Source organism: Apus apus, chromosome 10, assembly GCF_020740795.1.
Source record: "Apus apus isolate bApuApu2 chromosome 10, bApuApu2.pri.cur, whole genome shotgun sequence".
Lineage (NCBI taxonomy): Eukaryota > Metazoa > Chordata > Aves > Apodiformes > Apodidae > Apus > Apus apus.
Genome location: NC_067291.1, coordinates 19,967,029 through 19,990,596, shown reverse-complemented (window position 1 = coordinate 19,990,596; position 23,568 = coordinate 19,967,029). Strand labels below are relative to the sequence as shown.

Sequence of the window (23,568 nt, the reverse complement as noted above, 5' to 3'; positions counted from 1 at the left end):
ACTGAGCAGATGATGCAGACTCTCACTGCCAGAAGGTGTTCAGTGCATCTTTGGTAACTAGCATATATCCTGAACTTGCAGGATAAGGATGAGAAAATAAGGGTTTGCAAGGTCACTCTCTAACCCAGACCACTGAGAGCTAACACCAACCCCTCTGCACAGCTTGGCTGCAGCTTTGCTGAATGGGGCACATTACAAGTGCTTTGGCTCAGATACCTGTTCAGGTATTTAAACATAGAGCAAGTCCCCAATTCCCTTAAAATCCCTCCCCAGGAAACAAAGAGAGACGGGCATCCCTAGGAGGAGCTGGAGACATCATTCCTTGCCCTTCCTTACCCTCCTTTCCCCTCCTTCCCCTTAGACACTAGGAGGAAATTCTTCACTATGCGGGTGGTGAGACTCTGGCCCAGGTTGCCCAGAGAAGCTGTGGATGCCCCATCCCTCAAAGTGTTGAGGGGCAGGTTGGATGGGGCTTGGGGCAACCTGGAAGATGTCCCTGCCAATGCAAGGGGGTTGGGTCTAAATAATCTTTAAGGTCCCTTCCAACCCAAAATATTCTGTGAGTCTATGATCAAGAGGTATCCAGTGGCAAGGTTATTCCACACCAAGGGCAGTCCTAACCAGAGATTAAAAGATATGGAATGAAGAAAGAGAGACCAGGACTCCAGGAATGCAGTCAGGTAATTGCTTTCACAACAGCACAAGGCATGGTCAGGCCACCACTGCAGTGTCCTTAAGAAATAAAGGAAAAACCCTTCAGGCTGAACACCTCCAGGATTGATTCCTAGTTATATGTTGTTACAAACCATTTACCAGGAAAATTTAACACATGAAACTGCTACTCCAAACTGTCCAGGCTACTGCTGCTCAAAGGGCAACAGTGACTCTTAATAGCAAAAACAGAGAAGGGAGGAAAAAAGAGTGAGGGAAACACTGAAGCTTTAAAAAACAACAACAGCAAAAAAAACCAAAAACAAACAAAAAACCACAAACAAACAAAAAACCCCTCACTCCTCTGTAACTGTCTGAAAAAAGACTGAGGAATAAATAGAAAAAGGTTAAATTGCGTAACAGGATTTGATTTCCAGGCCTGATTGGGGGGTTTTGTTGTTTTGGGGTTGGGGTTTTTTTGTTGGTTTTGGTAGTGGTGTGTGGGTTTTTTGGGGTTTTGTTTTGTTTAATTTATTTTTTTTTAAACCTCATTTAATTTGTAAGATCCTGGATCAGGAAAGAAAAAACCCAAACCCCACACTTTAAAAGATGTACTTTTTATTTCTTAATTTCCTCTTTGAGCTTTCTGTAGCTCTTTCCTTTAGATGGGTAATGAAGCTCTTCCTTACACTCATTCTCCTTTAAAAGCAAAGCTGAAGTCAGTGGAATGCAGTAGTGCAAATTAAGCAAAGTGATACAAGCAATATGATATTCCAGGGGTGTTTTGCAAGGTTCAGATTTACTCCATCAGAGATCCATGCCCTCCCCTTGCCATTCCCACACACACTCCTGTTTGCAAAACCCATCAGTTCTATATCCCTGCCATTAATCTTGCAAGACCACAAAATACCTGAAAGCTCAAGTATCCAGTAACAGCAGCATGTGCAGAAAGGGGTGAAGAAAAGGGAAAAACAACTAGGAAGAAAAAGTTTAAGTTCTGTATTACCAAGGGGTTCTTATTAAAAACCATGAGCAGAAGCTGGTTTTTAAAACCATGACAAATCAGCTGCCAGCATGCTCTAAAATGCACCAAGAACTATGGCCACAGGCTGTGATTTTCTCTTAAGCACAAAACATGATAAGTAGTTCCTTAGTGGCCCAGCATCTGGTCTCCACCAGGAAAGTAAGCATTTATTCTTGTAGCAGAATCTGGCTTTTCAGTGCAGAGCACTGCAATATCCACAGGGCTTCACTGAAAAGTTGGATAAAGTCTCCACTTTCCCTGAATACTAGCCAAATGAAAAACACTGAATAAAAAAAATGACCCATGCAGCACATTTGTAATTCAAAAGCTGATCCCTTGCCATCTCTTTCCCCTCAATTTGCTCAGCACCACTAAATTTTCCTATTTCTGGTGCAGCTTTAACAGTACTGTCATTCAAGTTCTGGAAATAGCAGTAACTGGGCTGAACTGAGGTTTGCACTGCACATTATCACTGCCATAGAGGAAGCTAATAATTAATATTTCTACTTAGCACTTACATTTATAGAATATTAAAATAATTAACAAACATCTAATTTGCAACACCTCTCTGTGGAGGGGGTAAGTTTTCACTACCCCCAAGGAAATGAAGTTAAATGATTCTCCCAAAGCAAAAGTTTGTGTCAGAGCAAACACCAGGAATAAGGAGTTCATCACCCCCTCAATGCTATCAAAGATCACCACTCTTCTGTGCTGGCAACTCTCTCCTCTGGGCTGCGTATTCTTCCCACTGAACTCCTCCTTTGGATTTAGGAGGAAAACACACCCCTATGTTTGCAGATGGTCACCGACTTCAGATGCTTCCGACCTTCCCAAGGAGCTGCTGAGGGGAGCAGAAGCTGCAAAGGCACCAAGAGGAAGCCATGAGCAAAGCTTGGGGACCCGTGCAGAGGTTGTCACAGCCTTTGGGCTGTGGGTGTACTTACAGGCAAGCCCAGGGTCACAGCCAGCGGGTGGCACAGCTCCACGCATCTGCTGGCCATGAAGTCTTCAACACAGACTGCTACAACCTACTGCCTGCAGCATCAGGTAAAGATTTTAAAGGTAAAGAGCAATTCCCATTTCTTCTGATGCTGCGGAATTCTTCTACTCAAGTCTCATTTGTTCTGGGTTTGAAAAGTAGCTGACAACACAGAAATTACCAATAGATCTTGTGGGGGCTTCTTACTGCCTGTTTACAGCTCTCAGTCTTTACTAAGGCTTTGCAGACTTCCCCATCCCCCACTCGAAAGCTGAAGAAATGCAGCACAGAGAGTTGATGTCAGGATCAGATTATGACAGCATGAGTCATTTATTAAGATTCCAGTAATGCTAAGCTCTTTAGCAGGTGCCTTGAGACCATATTTTTCAGAGTCTAATTTCAGATTCAGACATAAGTACGTTTTATTGGTTTACCATAAACTGTCTGTCCATTGTTGCTTTGCTCAAGCTGCCTTCTGCTTGTCCTGTGCTCCAGAGCTCTCCCCTCTGAGCTGTGTCCAGCTCTGCTCCCTCCTGGCATGCAAACAGCTTAGTTTAATTCAGATTTCTTTAAAGCTACAGATAGATCTTGTTTTGTCATGTAGTATCATGATCTAACTCAGGATCATTATTTTTTCCTCTGTACTTTTTACTACTCTCTGTTAATTACACTTCTGCCCATGCCACAGCTCCAGGATATTGGTTACTGGCTAGTAGACCCAGCTCCCTTTCCTCTATTTTTAGCCATCTTGTAATTATATGCTTCTACAGCTCTTTCACCTCCTTTTTCTGATAGCCAGTAACACAGAAGATAGGTACCTCAGAGGCCCCACCATGCATGTCCTTCATCCTCCTACTCTAGAAAGGACATAATATATCCTAGTGCTTAAGACAGATAACTTCTAATAACGGCAGCAAAAATCATGCAGCTAGAACATCTCCACTGTACCCCCTACCCTGGGGATGCCCAGAGCTGTCAGCAAAGTAAGGTAAAAAAACCCTGTCTGGTTATTACTGCAAGAGGCAGATAGGGCAAGCTCTTTTTTTTTTGTTAAGAATGTAGTAATTCACTACCACTAACTTATCATGAACAGAAATCAGTAGAGAATAAGGGATGTAAGTGAAATCTGAGGCCAGAAATGTTTCTGAAAGTATCACATCCAAGCCCTTTCCCAGTTGCCTTTTGTGGAGCAAGTGTAACTTTTGGTATGATTTTATAACTCCTCTACATTTTAAATTTGGTTCTTCAAAGCAGTTCCGGTCCTTTTATTTATTTCAGCAAGGTTTATTTGCCCAAGTCTGTGTCAGACTCATCTAAATTTGTTCGTGCTTGAGCCTTAAGGGGACTGAGGGTGGAGGAAACAGACACAGTAAGAAGCTCAGCCTCTCAGAAGGCACGTGCCTTTTTCAAGTCATTTCTCATATGAGCCCATCATTCCTTCCCAGAATCCTGAGTTTAACTCCAATCCCGAAATCCAAAACCCAACACGCTTTCATCCAAGCAAACCAGCAACTTCTTCTCTGGGAGGAGATTCCAGGCAGTCTGATGGGTCTGTGTATTTGTATGTTCAGAGGAGTTTCATAAGGAAAAAACGGATGGATGGAAATGCCAAAGAGATGCAGATCATCTTCCATAACACAGAGTGCACTCAAAACAAAAGTATTTCAAGGAAGATGGAACAACTGGAGCACATGGTCCTGCTAGCAAACAGAAAAGAAAAAAGAAGCTGCTGTAAAACTCAGTTATTCTATTAGCTTCCATGATACATCTACTGATCACCACTTAATAACTCGCTTCCACATGCATGTTTTTGACACTGGAGGGAAAAATTCTTCATATATTTGCTGAAGTTAGGAGAGCTCTGCAAATTAGCATCAGCTGTAGATACAGCCCCACTAAAACCAGAGCAAAAGAACAAAGAAATGAATGTGCTTCTTAATGGCTGAAAGAGAAGAGAAACTGGTGTGTTGCACAATGTTTAGATAGAAGTGTCTCACCAAGAACTGCTACCCCAAATATATATATGTCTGCTAACAAAAGCAAAAGTGATTATCATAGTGAGTGTTGAAAACTGACAGTTTTAAGACCTTGGAGTCTCCTTCACAAGCCATACAATTGCCAGAGCCTTCAACAGAAACTTCATATAAATACCAGGAGTCGGAACTGACTGCTCAGACAAATGTTTGTGCATTCTATCAAGTTGGGACTAAGCCAACAGTTCTTATGGAAACATTTTTGGTGGTCCTGGGCAAAGAACATGTTTACTTTATAGCAGATATAACTAAAAATACACTGTGTTACAGCCTCCAATTATCTTGTTTGGAATAGTTTGAGGCTACTCGAGGTTCATTGCTGTTATTTTCTTTATTATATAGTGAAAATGTTGCTGCTTTTCCTGTAATTTGAAAAGCAGCTATTTCAAGATTTGACATCTGTGTTTGTGCCTCCTCCGCATGGATAACAAGATGCAGGGTGAAATTTTCCAGAGTGCCCATCTCCCATTTTCAAAAGCAACTCAGGTACTTAAGACATAGATCGATACTTTCCTTGAATTACACTGGCTTTAAAGGCTTTCATTAATCCCACTGGCTCTACACCACACTGCTTTTCAAGTTGCTTTAACAGCAGCTCAGATATATAATTATTTGCACTACCAGTACCAACTATCAGTGTACCACAACCAAGGGGACCAGGTCCCACAAAGGCTCACACTTCCGTCCAACATCCTCCCCCACCCCAAGCCCCTCATTCAAGAGCAGAGCCACACATGTGCTCCAATGACTCTGGGCAGGACCTGTTCTTCATTAAGGCTGATCAGCTTTAAACAAAATGCAGCTAGCTTACAAAAACTTTAGTCTGGGATCCTTAGCCTTTGGTCTCTCCCACTGAACCGCCTCTCTTTTCCAATGGAGTTTTCCCAGCCTCGAGCCCTCCCTGGCATCCTGCGAGCTGGTAATGAATCAGTTCTGCATGAATCATTTCCCTACGTATTCCAGCACAGAGGAGATTCTCACAGACTTTCCTCCTTGCTCCTGATGACAAAAGAACTACCTCTGCTACCAAAACAAACTTTGGAGTTTCCACAAGGAGTTAACAGAAGGTGTGTGCATGTGAGAGAGGTGAAAAGGGTAGTGGAAGAAGGCTGTGTTAATTTTACAACTCTGACTTCCTTAATTATGAGTCACCAGCAACACAGGAGAAATCCAGCTTAAAAAGTAAACCTTAAAAAGTGTGATTGATGTCTTAGGGGAATGCTGCAGATTTAAGATGAAACGCCTCATTAAAAGCCCCCAGAAGTTAATATTTTACTGTCTTTTATGTCTGTAATTACTAATGAAACCAGAGACTCAAGACTCTGCAAGAGTTTGTGAGTATTTGGAGGAACAACTTTGTAAACTTCTCTGTCTCATAATCAGGTTTTACAACACATCTGAGGAGGGGGAGAGAAGAGAGGAGGTGGTGTTATGGGCTTTTAGTTTGTTAGTTTAGATTTGGGGGACTGTTTCTGTACAAGAAGAGAAGAGGGTTATTTGTACCAGAGAGATGGAAAATGCTTCAGCTGAAGTATTTTTTTTTTCCCCCACCAAAAACTCTTTAAGAGCAAAAAAAAAAAAAGGAAGCCGTGTATGAGGCCTACCTGAAAGCTTCCTTTCTTCTAGTACATCTACCGATCAGTTTAAAGGGTTTTTTTCAGGCTACCATTCACAGCCGAATAGCACAGCAGAAGTCACTCCCTCAGCCATCCCCTTTGGCCAAGATAATTATCTTATTCACAGAAGCCAAATTCTGCTTTCCTAAATAACATGTGTTTAGGAAAAAAACAAAAAAAACCCCCAACAAACCACAACACACATACACAAAATAAAACAAAACACAACGAAAAATTTTAGGAAAGGAGGGAAAAGTATTTTCCCCATGCTGCAAGGCACAAGGAATTTCCCTGCTCACCCAAACCCAGCCTTTCCTATGTGGTTCCCCCCTCGACCAGGATGCACCCTTTTCCCATCAAGATCTGCAGCACTCACTAACTATTTGAAAGAAAGCAGCAGTCAGACAAGCACAGATGTTTCCCCTCTATCCTTTACTCTCCCCAGCCCTAAACTGCACCAGCTCTGCCGTGGTGATATGGCTGGGAGCAAGGATGTATAATTTCAATGCTTAACTCTGACTAATGCAGGATGTGTGGGAGAGCAGCACAGAGGATGAGTAACAGCTCCATAAAGCACGGATCAGTATCATGCTAACTCATTCTTATCATCCAAACAGGATCTCAAGCATGTGCATGCACAGTACCTTTCTTGTAAAGGTTTTATCATTAGTATTGCTTGCATGGAAATACAGCTGCTATGACATAAAAAAAGGAGCAGGAAAAAGCAAGTAAATTAAATCTATATAAACAAATACCTTATTTTCATGTAAATGTCAGTAGTAATAAAAACTTGAGGCAAGAAGTGATTAAAGAACAGTCCAGAAAAAAAAGAACATGAAAACAAGTCACCCTTCAATGACCACAGGAGACAGAACTGTTTCCAAATGAGATGTTTTTTTCAGAAGTTTTCCATGAAGTGTCCATAATGAACAGCTGAAAATACCAACTACATCAAAACTCACATTTAAGTAACAGAGAGACATTTCAAGTACCTTTCCTGTTGTCATCTCTCCCTTCCCTCTTTCCAAACTAAAAAGAATATTTAATATTCATGTCCTGGGAACCTCACTGGATAAATGCTTAAACATTCAGCTCAAACTAGAAGCAAATCTAAAGCTTGCCAGGGAGAGGTGAAGGAGGGAAGCAGACTCACAGGTAAATATTGGTTTGTACTTGAAAAAGCCAGAGCACCTTTCAAAGCTGCTTTTGATTTTCGTGCCAACATCCTCTGTCACAGGTTGGTAGAGCAGGGTGATGCAGGGGGAACGAGTACCTTGTGTCTCTGGCAGCTAGTCCAGGGTGACAGTGACACTGCCAGCCATTATTAGCCAAATTATGGAAAATGATCCGTAGAATTCCAGAAATACAGGAGGTTTTTCTGCCTCATTTTCTTGTTGGCCCCTCTTGACCGGAGCCATCAATGCCAGGCACAAGGAGTCTGGCTGGGCCATGTCCTGTGGGTTTGGCACTGCCAGAAGGGGCAAGGAATGCTGTTTGGGAGCACGACTCTGCTCCCACCCGGTAACCACACAGGCCTCTCCCAGGCCTCGCATCACCTTGCCATCTCTGGCAGCCTTCCTGAGTACTACTAGCCTGAGCAACAATGCTAGATAAAGACTGGAAGCTCTTTAAGCCACAGGCGAGATCCCTCCTGGCCTGCAGCAGTGGATCTGAAAGGGGAGTCCACAGAAGTCAAAACAATTTTCAGTTCTTCAAATCCTAAAGTGTCTTCCAAGCTACAGGAGTGTACAAATAGATCTGTCCACCTTTGTGGACAGCCAAGATGACAGTAACACCTAAACGTGGCTTCACAGCAACACTACAGCACTTTCATGGCCAACATGAAGACCTCCCCCACTCGCTCCAAATCAAACCTTGGGGGACACTTGAGAAGCAAACCATAATAACTACTCAAGATGAAATGCAGATGGGAGACCCAGGAACACCACCCAGCTTCTCTAAAACAACACGATGAGGCATATAGAGGTCACAGCCAATTGCAGCCTTCTTTTATGTCTCCTCTTTAGCAGCATAACGCACTCGCTAGGCCCCCGGGTCAGCAGTGACTCAGAGAACACAGGGCCTTCCAGTGAATCATTCACACAGTTTTAAGCACCCTCCAGGTTTTGTTGACTGGGAGATGTCTCACTACCTACACCTTCCCTAAATACTTACTTGGCTGTCCAAAGCATGAATGAGAGTAAGCAAGCGACCAAGGGTGCAAAAGAGCAGACAACCCTCTCCAAACACCTGAATGCCACAAAGGGACACAAGCCCCATACAGATCTAGCAGCACTGACCACTCCTACAGCAAGTGAATATGGACATAAGCTGTATGAGGATAGGGAAAGAATGGGATAAGTCACAAATATTTGATTTCACAAGTCAAGACAGTTTTCTTTCCCCTCCCCTCATGACTAAGCCTTTGGTCCACACACCCACTCCATACTCAAAAAACAACTCCATGAAACAAATTTGATTGCTCTAAAATACACACAGGCAATGACCAATCACACCTCCTCCTCACAGCACCAAGTCTATTTACTAAGAGTCTGCACCAACTGTCTGCTTTGTACATAACAGGATCCAACTCTCTCTCAATGAGACATGAAACACTAGCAAGTCCAACTCCTCTCCATTTCTCTTACCCATTCCCAAACCTCCGAGTCTGCAGACGGCATCGTTCGTCCAGATAAACTTTGTGAAATCACTCCTAGCTGCTTCCAGGGAAAAGGACACAGCAGTGCCCAAGGTGCTGTGAACCAGAATTGATCCCAAAGCAGTGCTCAAAAGTATGGAAGGGAAGTGAGAGCAGTGGGTTGTGCCACAGAGGTTCCTCTTTCACTGGCAGCACTCCCTGCCTCCCATCATCCTGCCCAGGCTTTGTGCCATGCCTTACCTTCCACACGCTGCTGCTGCTCTGCACAAAGGCAAGGACACTGCTTGCAACTGGAGACACAAGCCCCGAATTTCATCTCCGCCCTGGCACAGACCTGCTATGTAACAATGTTAAACCTTACTCTGAGTCTGCTCCACACCACCTCTAGCAGACTCTGTTTTGTTGTTGTACCTTGATCTATTTTCCTGCACAACATTTAAGAAAGCACAAAAAAAACCAAAACAAAACAAAACCCCCAATCCAATTAAGATCTACCTCACCTCTTCTTTTTACTCTAAGCAACCATTTTTGCCTGTCCTTATGTCATCCCACCTCATCTCTTCCTCCTCTCTGGCACATCAAATAAATATCTTATTCCCTCAACCCACCAAAAAACATAGCTGCTAAAATTATCATTCCGACCCATCAATCACACTCCTCTCTTAATCTGTTTGGTATCTTCTACAAGGTATTAAGTTGAAATAGCCTAGGGCCTTGTCCTCAAGGTACTCCAGTCCTCTTTACATCCCACATGTGAGAGCTCATCCCAACTGCAGCTTCTCCCTTCCTCCCAAATTCCTTGTCCAGACTGGACATCCGCCACATGCATCCCCTTGGCTTCCCCTTCCCCCCCAGCTCGCCCCCTCTCCCTGCTGTGTGCAGCTTTCCGCACTGCACTGGGGCACAGAAAAACCTTCCAGCCCTGATGAGATGGAAGGATGATCCTTCAGTGCCTCATTTGTTTGAGAAGGGTGGTTAAACTGAGAGCACTGTAGACTCTCCACATGAGGCAAACAAAGAGGTTTACAGGGAGGAGATTGTGCACAAATATTAAAGTAATTAATACAGCCCACGGTTATGGCTTTCTCTGGACATTCCCACGAGTACTGTGTCTTGCATCTTTTAGACTGCCAGCTACTCAGTACAGGGACAGTCTGTATTTTTTTTCTCCCCTTCTAAAGCAATAAGCACAGTCTTGGCAGCTAAATTATTAATATGGAACAAATGGTAATTGATTTATAGATGAGAGGATTTGTCTTCTTCACTTGTCTAAACCACGATGCCCACACGGCTTTGTCCTGGTTCTGTCCCTGCCGAAATGTCAGTCTCCTTCCCAGACCTGTAAGGAGGCACATCCAGCTCCAAAAGACCTGTGTTTTCATGACCTCTTTACCTTTGTTGTATCTGACCACTGACCAGATACTGCAGGAGAGAAACAAAGTGTTTATTGTTCTTTGTCTCTCAGTTCTCAGCCGGCAAGGAAAAGCTTAACTGGATTAGTCCTTAAGATTTTATTTTTATCCTATTGAAAAGAAAAAAAATACCTAAGGAAAAGATGAGTTTTGCATTCAGGCTTTGAATATGCTGAGCTTGGGGAATTAGCTCTCTCTCTCCTGGTGGAAAGTTCCACAGTTCTGGCCCAGCTCTTCACACCAGAAGTATCTGCCCTCCTCCTCCAAGTACTGCTTTCTCACATTTCAGATTCAAAACCTGCCATAACAATCTTTGCTCACACTTTGCTGAATGAGCAGAGGATGCCCGGGTGGGTAGGTCTTCCCCTGATATGAATACGACCTTACTTGTAAAACAAGCTTGAGGAGCAGCCCCTGAGAGCAGCCGCTCCACAGGCTGTTACGTTTATGATAATTAACAGCACCACACATCCCCTATTCCTTTCATAACACTCACCACAAGTTGTTTGGCACGAAGAACTGATCGGCAGTCAGCCTGCCACAAACTCAGCCTTTTCAAGGTGGTACCCATGGCTTTATTGAAAGCAACACCAAGTTTGTTTCTAGAAACATTATGGAGATGACATGTAAAACCTAGCATTGCCGCTCAAGTGCTGGCTGAATCCCAAACAATGGGAACCCTTGCATGAGGCAAAACCAGACCTTCAAAGGCTTGTAGGCAAATATACTGTCACTGAATATTTTGTCATGGAAGCAAGAGCCTAAAAATATAACACGAGCAGATAATGCACTGAGACAGGCCGGCGCACATCCTGTCTTTACTCTGTAAACACCACAATGTGAATTGGCACTATTGTACAAATCAGGCCACCCATACAAAAAAGAGGACAGTAGTTTGTAACAAACTGCAGCCTCCATCCCAGAGCCACCACGCTCCTCGTCCCAGATACCTTGCTCTGCATTGGAAGAACAAGAAACATGGAGGGAACCTGGCTGGGCTGCCTTGGCACAGGCAGGAGGCATGAATTGGTGTTACCATCCATTTTCTGATAAGGCACCTGCTGCAGCCCTGTGCCCTGCCCGCAGCAGGAAACCCAGCCTTGAGATGTGCTGACTCACCGGGTCCTCGCAGTCAGCAGCGTTTTTTTAAGTCTTCTTAAAAACACTTCTTCCTCTCTCTGCAAGTGCAGGACTCTCACCATCTCCTTCCTCTACCCAGAAATCAAAGAAAAAACAGAAGTGCCCCACGTAACTAGGAGACACGTTCTGCATTCCTTGTTGATCTTTGCAAAATTTGGGCTTGAATGGGAAAATTTGTTTAGCAAAAATAAGAGAACAGTGAAGGCCAGCCCAGACTGAAAAAAGTGGAGCACCGAGGGCACAGGTCTCCACCAGAGGACAGTAAGATTCATTTCATGGTTTAGTAGATGTAGTTCAGCTAGATTTGTGTGAATTAGACCCAAGTTCTCAAAACCTTCAATTCCTTTCAGTTCTTTTATTTTTCCCAAATTATCCCATTGTTCTCAGAGCTTTTCTATAAAATGCATGCGATGGGTCTCTCTTGAGCAAGTATGCAAGGACACTGGAAACACTCCAGTTTCCATACCACAAGAGTGGATGTCAAACTTTAAAAGCATTCAATGCAGTTATGCATAACAGTCCCTGAACAAAAAGCTGTAAACAGTCCTTGGGTACAACAATACACATGATCATTCAGACAGTCTAATCTTTTCTCAGGACCTCCCATGTGCCCCAAGGTAAGTAAAGGCCTGAAAGGGTGTTCAGAAAAGCAAACAAAAACAGGTTCTCAAAACCTGAAAGGTTAGTTACCTTCCAGGGAGGGAATGAGCAGAGCCCTCCAGCTTATTTGCACATGCAGTGAATTCAGTAAATTCCACTGCAGACCTCCCTAGATCACTGACTTCTGAGGATGCTAATTGTTTCATGGTAGTGCCCACTAATCCTCACTAAACCCCCATCAAATATCATGGCTAATACACAACCAGTATAAAAGAGAAAGTCCCTGACCCAAAGAGAACAGGATTTCCATTTACAACAGGATGCAACAGGTAAATGAAACAGACAAACAGGAAGGAGCAGTTACCACAGGAGCACTTACTATATGCCAGAAGTGTGAAGTGTCTTCATGAGGGAAAGAAATTAAGAGCATCACCACTGCATTCTTCTTCCAGCAATTTACCAGATTTTACTTTCAAAACGTGTGCTAAAGTCCAGGTGGGTAAATCTGAGAAGCATTTTGTTTCTTTTTAGTCACAGAGGAAGGACAGAGGAGTGAAGACCTACAGAAAACTAAAAATATATATTTTTCTGAAAATCACAGAGTGGCATCAGGAAGAGGAGGCTGTGAGGAAATGTGTATCAGTAAAGCAAAGAGAATCAACCCTTTTTGCTTTCTTCTGCAGATCACCCTTGATAAATTACCATGACTCTCTCAGGGATTCTTCCAATCTGTGTTTTATTATTACTCCTCTTTTTAAGGAAGATAAGGTTGTCTCTGGTTTTGAAACTTCAACAAGGGCCATACACTCCCACACAGAAGAATTTCACTGCTATAAAAGCTCTGGCTGCTCAGCCAGCTACTACTTAGTAGCTCTGGTGCAATAAAAAAGCAGCCCGACTGCTACAAGAGCCTGTGAGGTTCCTGGATGCACACACTGCAGAGAAGACAAAACCAGAACTTCCAGGGGCCTTGCCCCCAGCAGCCGCTGAGGGCTGCGTGGTGCTGCCTCCACACCCCACAGCACACGTGTGCTCATCCAGAGCCTCTGTAACTTTGGCACGGGTGGGAGGAGCAGGAGCTCTGAGGGTGGCCGTGCGGGCAGGACCCGCACCTGGGACTCGGCCGCACTGCAAATAAACAGTTTACACGAGTGATTGTGCAGTATTTGTTTCTTGACAAACAGCGATAATATGGAAACTGTGCAAAGAGGTGGTGTTGGATTTTCTTGAGTCAAATCCTTCAGATGTTCAAAATAAAATAATCAAAGACAAGGAAAGGGCTGGCTAAGGGCCAGGGTGTGTAGCAGCAGCAAGGGAATCCTTCCATGGCCGAGGCTGTGGCTGGTGCATTCCTGACTCATAAGCTAAGGTGCATCCGGAGGCCGTGTCAGGTGCTGGATTGGCAAAAGCATTCCCTGGTAATGGCTTCTTAATTGTTTTCTGACAGCCATGACACATTCTCCAGAGGGCTGTGAAGCCAGAGATTTGGAAGCCAGCATGCCATTTGTCACGAGCTAGAGCAAAGCAGCCACCTGCTTCCCGTCTGCCTCTCCGCCATTCTCACCTGCTGATGTGTTTGGAAAGCCCTCAGCATGGTCCCCAGGGAACAATTCCTCATTACCCAAGTTGGCACTGCAGAAACGCCCCACGCTGATGTTACCTTGAAGCATTTCCTAGACTTTGTGCATCAGCTCCACTAATTTAACTGCTTACATCTAAGCATATACTTAGAGGGCTCTGCAGAAAGGAGATGGACTGAGGAAGCCCTTAAATGCCTTGCTCAGTTAGGAGGAAAGAGACTTTGAAATCTTGGAACACTGCTATCATCTTAGATAATGAAGTGTTTAAAAAAAATAATAATAAATTAAGTCCTGCAGTATTTTCTTTTGAGAGCACCTATTACTTCAACCCCAGCAGGTAATATGTCTAATGTACCTCAAGGCAACAACTATCCATGCTTATTTAAAGGCAATATTCACCCCTACTCTGTTCTGAACTCCTACGTGAATAAAAGCCAACATATTTAGCATTTTGCTTCCTGCTGTAAAGATGTGACAACTGTGGGCCTTGTCTGTGAGATGAGGGAGAACAACATGGAATATCATGTATCACTTCCTTCTAGTGGCTAAGCAACAGGGACAGGTAAAGGCTCTTTTATCTAAGGCTTCATGCACAAGAAATTAAGTTGCTTTACTCAAAGCAACTTTTCCTTAAAAATTAATCAAAACCCTTCAGAACAAGTTCATTTGAATGTATTTAATTTTACTTTGAGACTGATAATAGCTCAAGTGTATTGCATCATCTTCACTAGGAACAGTAATGTCTTTTAAGTTTCTTTTTAATAGCTACCTCAGACATGCCTTAGATAATTTTGTTGGCCAACTGAGGACTAATGCAAGACATATTCTATGAATAAATGCATTTCCAGAGCCTCAGTCTCAGAAGGTGATTTTGCAAATGGCCAATGAGAAGTGCCTGCTTTGAAGTGTTCCTGGAATCAGTTACAGTTGCTTAAACCACCGATCAAATTCTACCAAAAAAGGCTTAGAGAAATGTTACTTCAGACTAGGTTGATCTTTCCTATAAATGCAAACTAGTGCATTAAAAACAGACTTTTCCCCTATGAAATATGCACTTTCACAGCTTCAGAGTATTTAACTGAGGTGCTTAAAGTCAACATTTCATTTTCTTTCTTGGAACAGTTAAAAAAATTTAAAGCCAAACTTCACTGAATGGAAAAGGTAACCTCAAAAGTCTTGCCCCTAAAAATAAACAACGAAGTTCCAGCAGCCTGCATGAAGGGCCAGTCCTGTGACTTGTAGTGACATAGGGTGAGCATCACTCCAGTCTACTGTGCTCTAGAAAGGATTTTTTAACCAGCAGATCTCCTGTTTTTTCCTTTGTCCAAAAGGCTCATGCTCCTTGGGTCAAATCCAAATAGCTTAAGTCAGAGCAAGCTCCCTTGGCTCTGCCCTGCGCAGCACCACGCGGAGCCACCACAGAGATGCTCAGCCCCATCCTGTGCTTTTGCACAGCTCAGCCAACAGAAGGTGTAAAACAAGTTTAGGAAGGTGCAGCTAATGATTCTTCTTCCTGGCATTTCCCAAGGAAGGACAGCCAGCCCTATGGAAGCCCCTTCCCAAAAGCACAAGTGAGACACCTGGGCACGTGGGCAGCTGGAAGAGGCCCTTCCCCGGGCTGGAGCAGCTCTGGAAAGTTCTTGGCAGTCAGCTCCAGCCCAAGAGGGGATTGCACTGCTGCTCTGAGGACTATGGCTTCTTGAGGCTTCCTCCACAGCTGAGGATCTGCACCAATGAGTGCAAGAGTGGATGTGAAAAGCTGGTGCTGAGTGAGTGCAGATTTCTGCCTTGGTAGTGGAAATCATTACCAAAGGTCTACAGCAGCAGAAAATGAGGCTTGTTGTGCTCTGTGGGAGTTGCTGGGTGCTCAATAAACGCATATCAGACATTTATTCTCATGCTTCAGACTTAATTTGAGTGTACACCTATATAAGCAATCCTGTCCCAAGCTTCCCAAACCCATCTGGACTCGTACTTCAGCTTCACGAGTGAAATCCCCCAGTGTGCTCTGCCCACAGCTCAGCACAGCCAACTGCAGGGCATGCACAGGGTTATTTCTATCATATCATTCTAAAAATGGTCTGCCTGGTATTTTGGGGGGGGAATGGAGACTGCTACTTAGAAGGATTCAGTACATTTCTTCTTTCAGATTATTTTGTTCTACTTCATATTTGTCTCAACATTAAATCACTTTGACTTACATTTTATACAGAATGTTTACAAGATGTGTGGGCAAATTTAGCAAGATATTTTTTAAACTTGATTACTTTCCCACAGATTGAGTCTGAGTTACTCTACACATAAGGTTCCTTTCAGAGCAAAAATGCCAGGATTTTCCATATGCACTACTGCTTAAGAAGGGCATTCCCAGCAGGTCTTGATGCATCTGAAGTGAGGGCATTAAGCTCCCAGCATTACTTCAAGTCATATCCAAGGAGAACACACACCTGGAAAAAACCACCAAGGGAAGACATGAATGAAACTATACCGAAGGATCTCACAGGGGAAGCAAATCAGGAGTCACTCACTTTAAGACAGTGGACATTTCAAAGAAAGCGCACAATGGTGTTGCCAACTTGCTCTCCATGGAACATTTTGTTTTAAAAGGCTGTTTTACAAGGCTGTTTTGTTCTTGTCAGGATCACAGGAATCCTCAAGACACCCTTCCTGAAAAGTGTCAGCATTGTACAAATGGGCTTCAAGAAGGAAGGGAGATTTGCAAACACCTCCTTAGTGAAATTCTGCCAGGACCCTTTCCAGTTGGTGGTGCAAAAGCAGTGCTGTTATTCCACCTTTGATGGCATTATTCCTTGGGCACATGCCTTTGCTTCTCTCATTTTGCTGTGGTTTTCCTAACATTATGCTTTTATAGGATAGTTTAGCAGCACTGGGAAATGACATCACCAGCCCTCAGTTCAATCAGCTTAATAAAGAAAGCTGCCTTCAAAGAAGCTTTTAAAAATACATTTACGGTGGCTTTTTAGCATTTAAAAAAATGCTTGTGCATCCAAGCCTATAAAGTCACACAAAGAACTTCCAACTCAAACATCTGAACACTGATACATATTCATTCTCTGTACTGCTAATTAACCACAAGCTTATTTCCTTCTGCAGTGTGTTTATTTTTGCAGAATGGTCGTCCAGAATCCACCTTCCAGAACACAGCAATAATTGGGCTTCATAAAACAAATAGCTATGTTCACTGCTAGACTGAAAAAAAAAAAATAAATCCCATTGAATCAGTGTTTTGGTTTCCATCAAGAGTACAGAAAGTAACAGGCTCTGAGCAGACCTGGAAGTCACCACTTACAGAGAAGGAAATGTTTCTCAAGAAGCTGATACTGAAAATTTTTGCCTCTTAGTAGACTATTTCGTGAAACAATAGGGCAGAGGCAAAGTTAAAGCCCAAAATACTCAGCTGTCCACCCACAGATTCCCATAGCCAGTATGCTCCTGCTCTTCAACACAGAGCAGTAGCAGGTGAGATGAATTGATACTGAGGAACCTTGTGGGCAACCTGGAAAAAGGGTGCAGTGGCACAGGGCACCCCAGGCGCCTGGCAGGGAGGGAGGGAGGTGCAGCATTTTGCTGCCATCGGTGGCAGCAGCATGAGAAAAACAACAGCTCGTCACAATTTGTCCCCAGAAAAAAGAAACTAAACCCCAAGGGAGCATGCAGTTCCCTGAAATGAACCACACGAGCCCTCTAATATGAAACCTGGAAGGAAAAAGGCACAAAGAAACCGAGACAGGATGGCGAGAGGCACAATGGGCTCTTTTTAAAGGTGGTGATAAAGCACTTGTGCCAGCACAAAAGGAGCGAGGAGGAACAGCCCATCTACCAGCGCTGGGGAAGCAGGTTCTAGTGAAGATACAAGTTCTAGAGCTGCTCAGATCAGATACCTCGAGAGCAAGGTGCCCAGCAGGGAGCTCTGGGCTGGCTGTGTGATGGGAAGGAGGACTCAGCCCTTGCTGCTGGCGTGTGCGTGCACACAAGCTGCGCGGGAAGTTATCTTCGACCCACTGCTTGACACCCTCCTCCCCACCTGGGTTATCTATGGCTTGACATCTACATGTTTTTAATAACTCATCCTTAAAAATGAAAACTCTAAGCCACGTTTAGTGAGGTATTTTTAAAGCCAGTAATAAACAACCGGCACCTGCTTCACAGGCCTGTAATGCAAGTGCTGACTCCCAGCCTGACGTAGCTGCCTGCGTGATGTGGGGGACGCGGCCTCGGAGCGCCCAGGCTGCGGCACTGAACGAAACCATCCTCTGACTGGCTGTGCTGCCTCAGGAGATACCTTAGGACTTCATATTCTTTATTTCTCCAGCAAACAGACGCTCCCCCTGACCCAGGGCCCTCCTGACCACAGTCCCCTTAATGAAAAGCTGGTTTGCTGAGGCACATACCCATCTACTGGGGTACGAACAACTGCAGGACAACCCCAAAGGCTCTGATGGGTATTGCTGCAGAGAATCTATGTTGGCATTACTTAGCAGCTCTCCCTTCTTTACTCCTTAGGCTTCTAAACAGATTATCAATTCTGTCACTAAACATGAAATTAACTACACAGCTGTGGGGTCATGACAAAATTCTTCACTCACTTAAAGAAAAGCAGAATTAAAATTGACAGGCTAAATTCTGACTTTATAACCCTCTATCCACAAACAGCTCCATTAACTTGAGAGACACTAAGCAGGGAAGGTCCAGCTAGCCGTGGTAGCCATGCTCTAGGCACAGGGAAAGCTACTTTTGCACTGACATGTGAAAGGACTGGTCTGCAAATGCAGGAGACAGCTGGGTCCCACTCCACTGTGCTGTCATTACACCCCCTATTTTCTGCCTGTAAATTCTCTTTTAATATTTGTCTTTATTTTTCCAGGTAATGTCTAACATTCTTTCATAGGAAGATCTTCCACACTCTATGAAGACAGACAGCACACTTTTTAAATAATCATTGCTGGGCTTTGTTTGTTGCACATGCATTATGAAATGCTTTTTGATGGCATTTCAGGATAGACAGCCAGACAATGAAATATTGATGACTGAGTATGAAGGGTTATAAATGAAGGTCAGTATTGCCATCAGCTGAACTGGTGACTTTATTCTTCCCCAGCAAGTTATTCTTGCTGATGAGGCATATTTCAGCCCTGCATCCTATCCTTGGTCAGTTCTGTTTTGCTCTGGCCTGGTTTTACACTGCTCTAACTCTTGGATGAAAACTCAGAATGGGAAATCTCAGCTCCTTTATCCTCTGTTTTTACAGTCATAATTTTTTCACCCAAAACCCAACTGTTGATGCAGCAGCATCAGTAAGAGACTAATGCCTTCCTGGCTGTGGTCACATAGTGGGCAGGGATTACAAGGAGTCAGATGTTGTTGCTTGCTTGCTACCCTGACATCTGTCTTCCCATGCAGAACTGGGATAAAACCCGAGGGCTGCACCAATTACCTTTACTCATTAATAAAAAGATCTGCACTGCAGCCTTTACACCATCCTCTACCCCCAAGCAGAAAACACTGCTCATGATGCTGAAATTCTACATGACGTTTTCAACAACATTAAGTTCTCTGTCCTTATACCATTACACAACAAAGTGTTTATGATAAGCTGAAAAAATAAAACTGTATTTTCTACGTGATTACACAATTATATGGTCCCCATACCATAGCATTCAAATGCCTGATACACTTTTGCATACTTGTCTCAGTGCCCAGAAGAATTACTTGCTTAGTTTCAAAGAAAGGAAGCTGAGGCAAAGGGAGACCAACCAATCTGAAGGCATGATGAGAACAGGAGTGCAAGTCCATCAGTTCCTTGTTATGCCTAATGTTTAATGCTCCTTCCATGCCATGGATGTGTGTAAACATTCTTTGCAGAAAGTTAACTGCAACAAGAAATCATAAATTTGGTTTATATCTCTCAGTGGCAAGACAGGAAATTCTTTATGATAATTTACAACAGTAAAGGATAACGTTTACTATATAGATACTATGCTAATATAGATATTTCTAATAGTTTCCCTGCCTGTTACAGTCCTCCTGCCCAAAAATCCTCCAAAAGTGCGCATGTGTAGCGGGGGGGAAGTGATGGTGGATCCTCCCCTCCCTCATGCATAGCCTCCCTGCTGTCTCCTTCACACAACAGCCACCCCACTGCACCAGGCAGAGCCCAGGAAAGACAGACACACAATCCCAACAAGCAACTCCCTTGTTCCTCTCTGGAGGAACGTTGACTTTTTAACCCAAAAGCTGGGAAAAGTTTGTGAAACGCACATGGGCTTTGGATCAGGCCAGTGATGGCTGTGTATGTATTTGATTAGTGTAAAAAAATAAAAATACAAATCTTCTCACAGTCCATGGCTTACACGTCATCCCCGTGTTGCTTCAGCAGTGAATTGTGCGGTTGCCCTTTACCAGGAGGCCTCTCCGGGTCTCTCACAGGTCACTGCACAAACAAAATACCGACACACCCCTCCTTGCAAATTATAAAGTCTTTGACCCATCTATACTCCGTGGTTTGGTACAATCAAATACATTCTGCATGAGTATGGAATGAGTACATGCAGCAGCAGCCTTTTATTAATTGGCTGTTATTAAAGAAACATTTTTTTGGAGTGTGTCTTGTGGGAATTCCATTTGCTCAGTCTGTGCAGGAGGCCTCTGGAGTTACTCAGAGGAGAAGAGCTTCACTGGAGCTTCTTCAAAAAACTAAATACAAAACCAAATCCAAGCACCCACATTGCAGACTTCACACTTCACCAAAAAACCCTCCCCCTCACACTGACAAACAGCAAAATCTACCGTCTAAGGAACTAATAAAATACACATGTGAAGTAAAACCACAGGGGTTTGACAACCCGCTCCAGATGGCACTGCTGAAACTGGGGAGTTCATAGATCTGCACAGCCAACATTAAAGCAGACAGAGTAGGGGAAAACACCTCTACTCACCAACCTTCTCGCCCCACCTGAGCACCGTCCACACACGTGGTGATGCACCAAGCAGGAGCAGCTTCTCACTGCAGACTCAGCCTTCGAAGGCACCCATGGCAGGCACCCAGCTGGCAAGGCTCCGCGCTGCGTCTTCTCTCACCACAGCTTCCCCAGCGAGAGGGGGATCTTCTGGGGACTTCCCTCCTCTCAGATTCAGTTGCTCTAAACTACCCAACCATGACTGCCAGGGTCCATGAGAGTAGCTTCAAACCACTTCTGTACACCATATTACTCATTTGCAAATTCCAACCTAGGCCACAAACACCTCTGCAGCTCTTGGGCTACTCTGGTTTTTGGGGTTTTTTGGCCAGTCAAGCATATAATAGAATCACATCACAGAATGGCTAAGGTTGGAAGGGACCTTAAAAGACCATCAGGTTCCAACCTCCCTGGCTATGAGCAGGGACACCTCCCGCTAGACCAGGTTGCACAAAGTCTCATGCAGCCTGCCCTTGAACACCTCCAGGGAGGGGGCAGCCACAGCTTCCCTGGGCAACCTATTTCAGTGCCTTACTGCCCTCATGGTGAAGAATTTCTTCCTAACATCTCACCTGAATCTCCCCTCTTTCTGTTTAAACCCATCACCCCTTCTCCTGTCACCACACACACCATAATGCACAATCTGCTGGCCTTTCTCTAAACAAGCATTTGCTGTAATACTGTAATTTGCTGTAATAAAATGTAAATTTTAAGATAATTAGCGAGAAACTCCTCCTGTTGATTCTGGTGAAAACCAAAATACCACTGTAAAGTGACAGGAGATTCCAAAAGCAGAAGGCATCCTGCCAACAGCTTAAACATCTGTAACAATCTGCAGATCACAGCAGAGTGAAACACCTACACGTGTTGACTCTGTCTGTGGGTCCAATACATGGTGCCCTCAAAGTGAAGTGGAAAGGGAAAAAGTGTAAGGTAATGAGGCAGAGAGAAGTGGAAACATACTGACTGTCCCTGTCATGGGCAAGAGAGAATGTCACACAGTGCCTGGCATATTGCAGTCAGAAACGGATGTTGGAGATGGACTCACTGGTGAGGGACAAAACTAACCATGAGAGAAAAAATTATGGACACAAGCATCCAGGGGAAATGGAAAAGTGGTGATGGAGTGGAAACCATTACAGTAGGGAAGGTGACACAAGGGGTTTGGCCTGGTGGGCAGAACAAAGGGTATATTGAGTCCCCCAGCATTGATTGAGCTGCCAGTACAGAGAATAGGTTCTGGGGGACACACCACCTCTGCTCAGGGCTCTCAGGTGAACACAACACAGAACAGAGAGCAAGATCCTGCCATTAGTTCAAGCCTCATCTCATTAGACTGGTATAAAACTGAAGTTATGACATAAAGTTAATCTCTTCTTTGCAGTAACAGTATATACCAGGAGGATGTGAGGAAGGCAGCTGGCACACATCTCTTCTGCAGGTTGCCAAGGCACAAGCAAACACTCATAGCTCTGGTTAAAAACTCCTCTTGAAGCCAAAAGTGAAACAGTTTTAACACCTGTGTGAAAGGCAGCACTAATTAACTCAAGAATTTCCCACCTTGTTAAGTGTCACATTTCCTGACAGTATTTCAAGTGCAGGGCCAAAAAATACCAACACCTGTAACAAAACTGCAAGCTAGCAAAAAATCATTTAAAAAGCTCCACACACACATTTGCATACCAAACCCAGGGGATCTGTAGCACAAGAAAACAAAACAAAACGAAAACCATCAGGAAGATAGAGCAGAAAAGTCTAGTGGTTTTTAACATGAAGCATATATCGTAAATGAAGTGATTTACAACTAAAAAGCCTAAAAGTCTAGAGGAACAACTGAGTACTCATCCCAAGGGGAAGAATTTTTTCTCATATACTTTCTCTGGGAAAAGACAAATCAGAAAACTATTATGAGATTTCCACTTTTCTGAGGTATCATATAAATAGACACACATATATAACAATTTGATAGCTTGGATGTATTAAGCTGCAATTTTAAAGTATTTCTTTTTAGTATTGTAGGAACTACACAAGGAACAACTTCAAGTCTAAATGGAGTGCCACTGACCTTCCTCTTCCTGCTCTGGTAAAACTCTAAAAATCAGACAATATTACGGAGAAATTGTGTTGCAACTCCTAGGCACATCAGGGTCAGATAAAGTTCAGCCTTCCCTTTGAACTTTCTTGCCTCTGTGGGCTATAGTCAAATCCTCAGTGTTATTTTAACATGTTTTTTTCAAGTTTAATTTCCTTTTTGTGGCTTTGCATTATTAACATTATTGATGTTAAAAGTGATATGCAGCCCCTTTTTCATCCTGCAGAAAGCATGAAAATATTTGCAGATTCCTCTCCATTAATTAAAAACTTGCCTCAGCAACCCTCTTCAGCTGCTGCACAAGGCCTTCGCTGCACAGAAGTCAAGAGTAGAAATCCTTTTCCTTCAGTGGAACCAGGATTTCTATAATCCACTCTTCCCAGGAAGGGCTTTGCAGTTTAGCAGAGCAAGAAGTCATTCAGCTTTCCCAAATGTTTTGAATTGGTTCCTTTTGGGTCTGAGTCTCAGTGCCTGACACAGGGTATTTAAAATAAGCAAAGCAGAGTTTTAAACAAGTCTGAGTATTAACCCCAGGAGCAGAGCAGGAACAAAACTGAGGAGCAAAGCCTTGCAATATTTTGCTTTAAATTAACATCATCTGCTCCCACCTAAACCATTTCAAGGCCTTCTGGGAATTGCTATAATGATGTAGTTTGTTTTAAACCTCCTTTTTTTCCTAAAGGGAAGGTCTGTTTTTGGAGCTACATCCTGGGATCTGCTGTGTGGCATCTCTTCTGGGGATGTGACACCAAGTTAAGACAGATACTCCAGCTGGAAAATCTGGGTGCCTGGCTGAGAACAGGGC

At 43.7% G+C, this 23,568-nt stretch overlaps 1 protein-coding gene across 2 annotated transcripts in view; it reads right to left on the bottom strand.

The window, feature by feature from the left end:
- Positions 1-23,568, bottom strand: part of SMAD3 (SMAD family member 3) — a 73,876-nt gene that overhangs the window by 26,364 nt on the left and 23,944 nt on the right. Inside the window, exon 1 of one of the 2 annotated variants that reach the window (XM_051628960.1) lies at positions 2,620-2,713. The exons of the other annotated variant lie outside the window; for it this stretch is intronic. The gene's annotated coding sequence lies outside the window, so the exon portion shown is untranslated. Of the gene's footprint in view, positions 1-2,619; positions 2,714-23,568 lie in introns of those variants that run through there. 2 annotated transcript variants of the gene reach the window in all.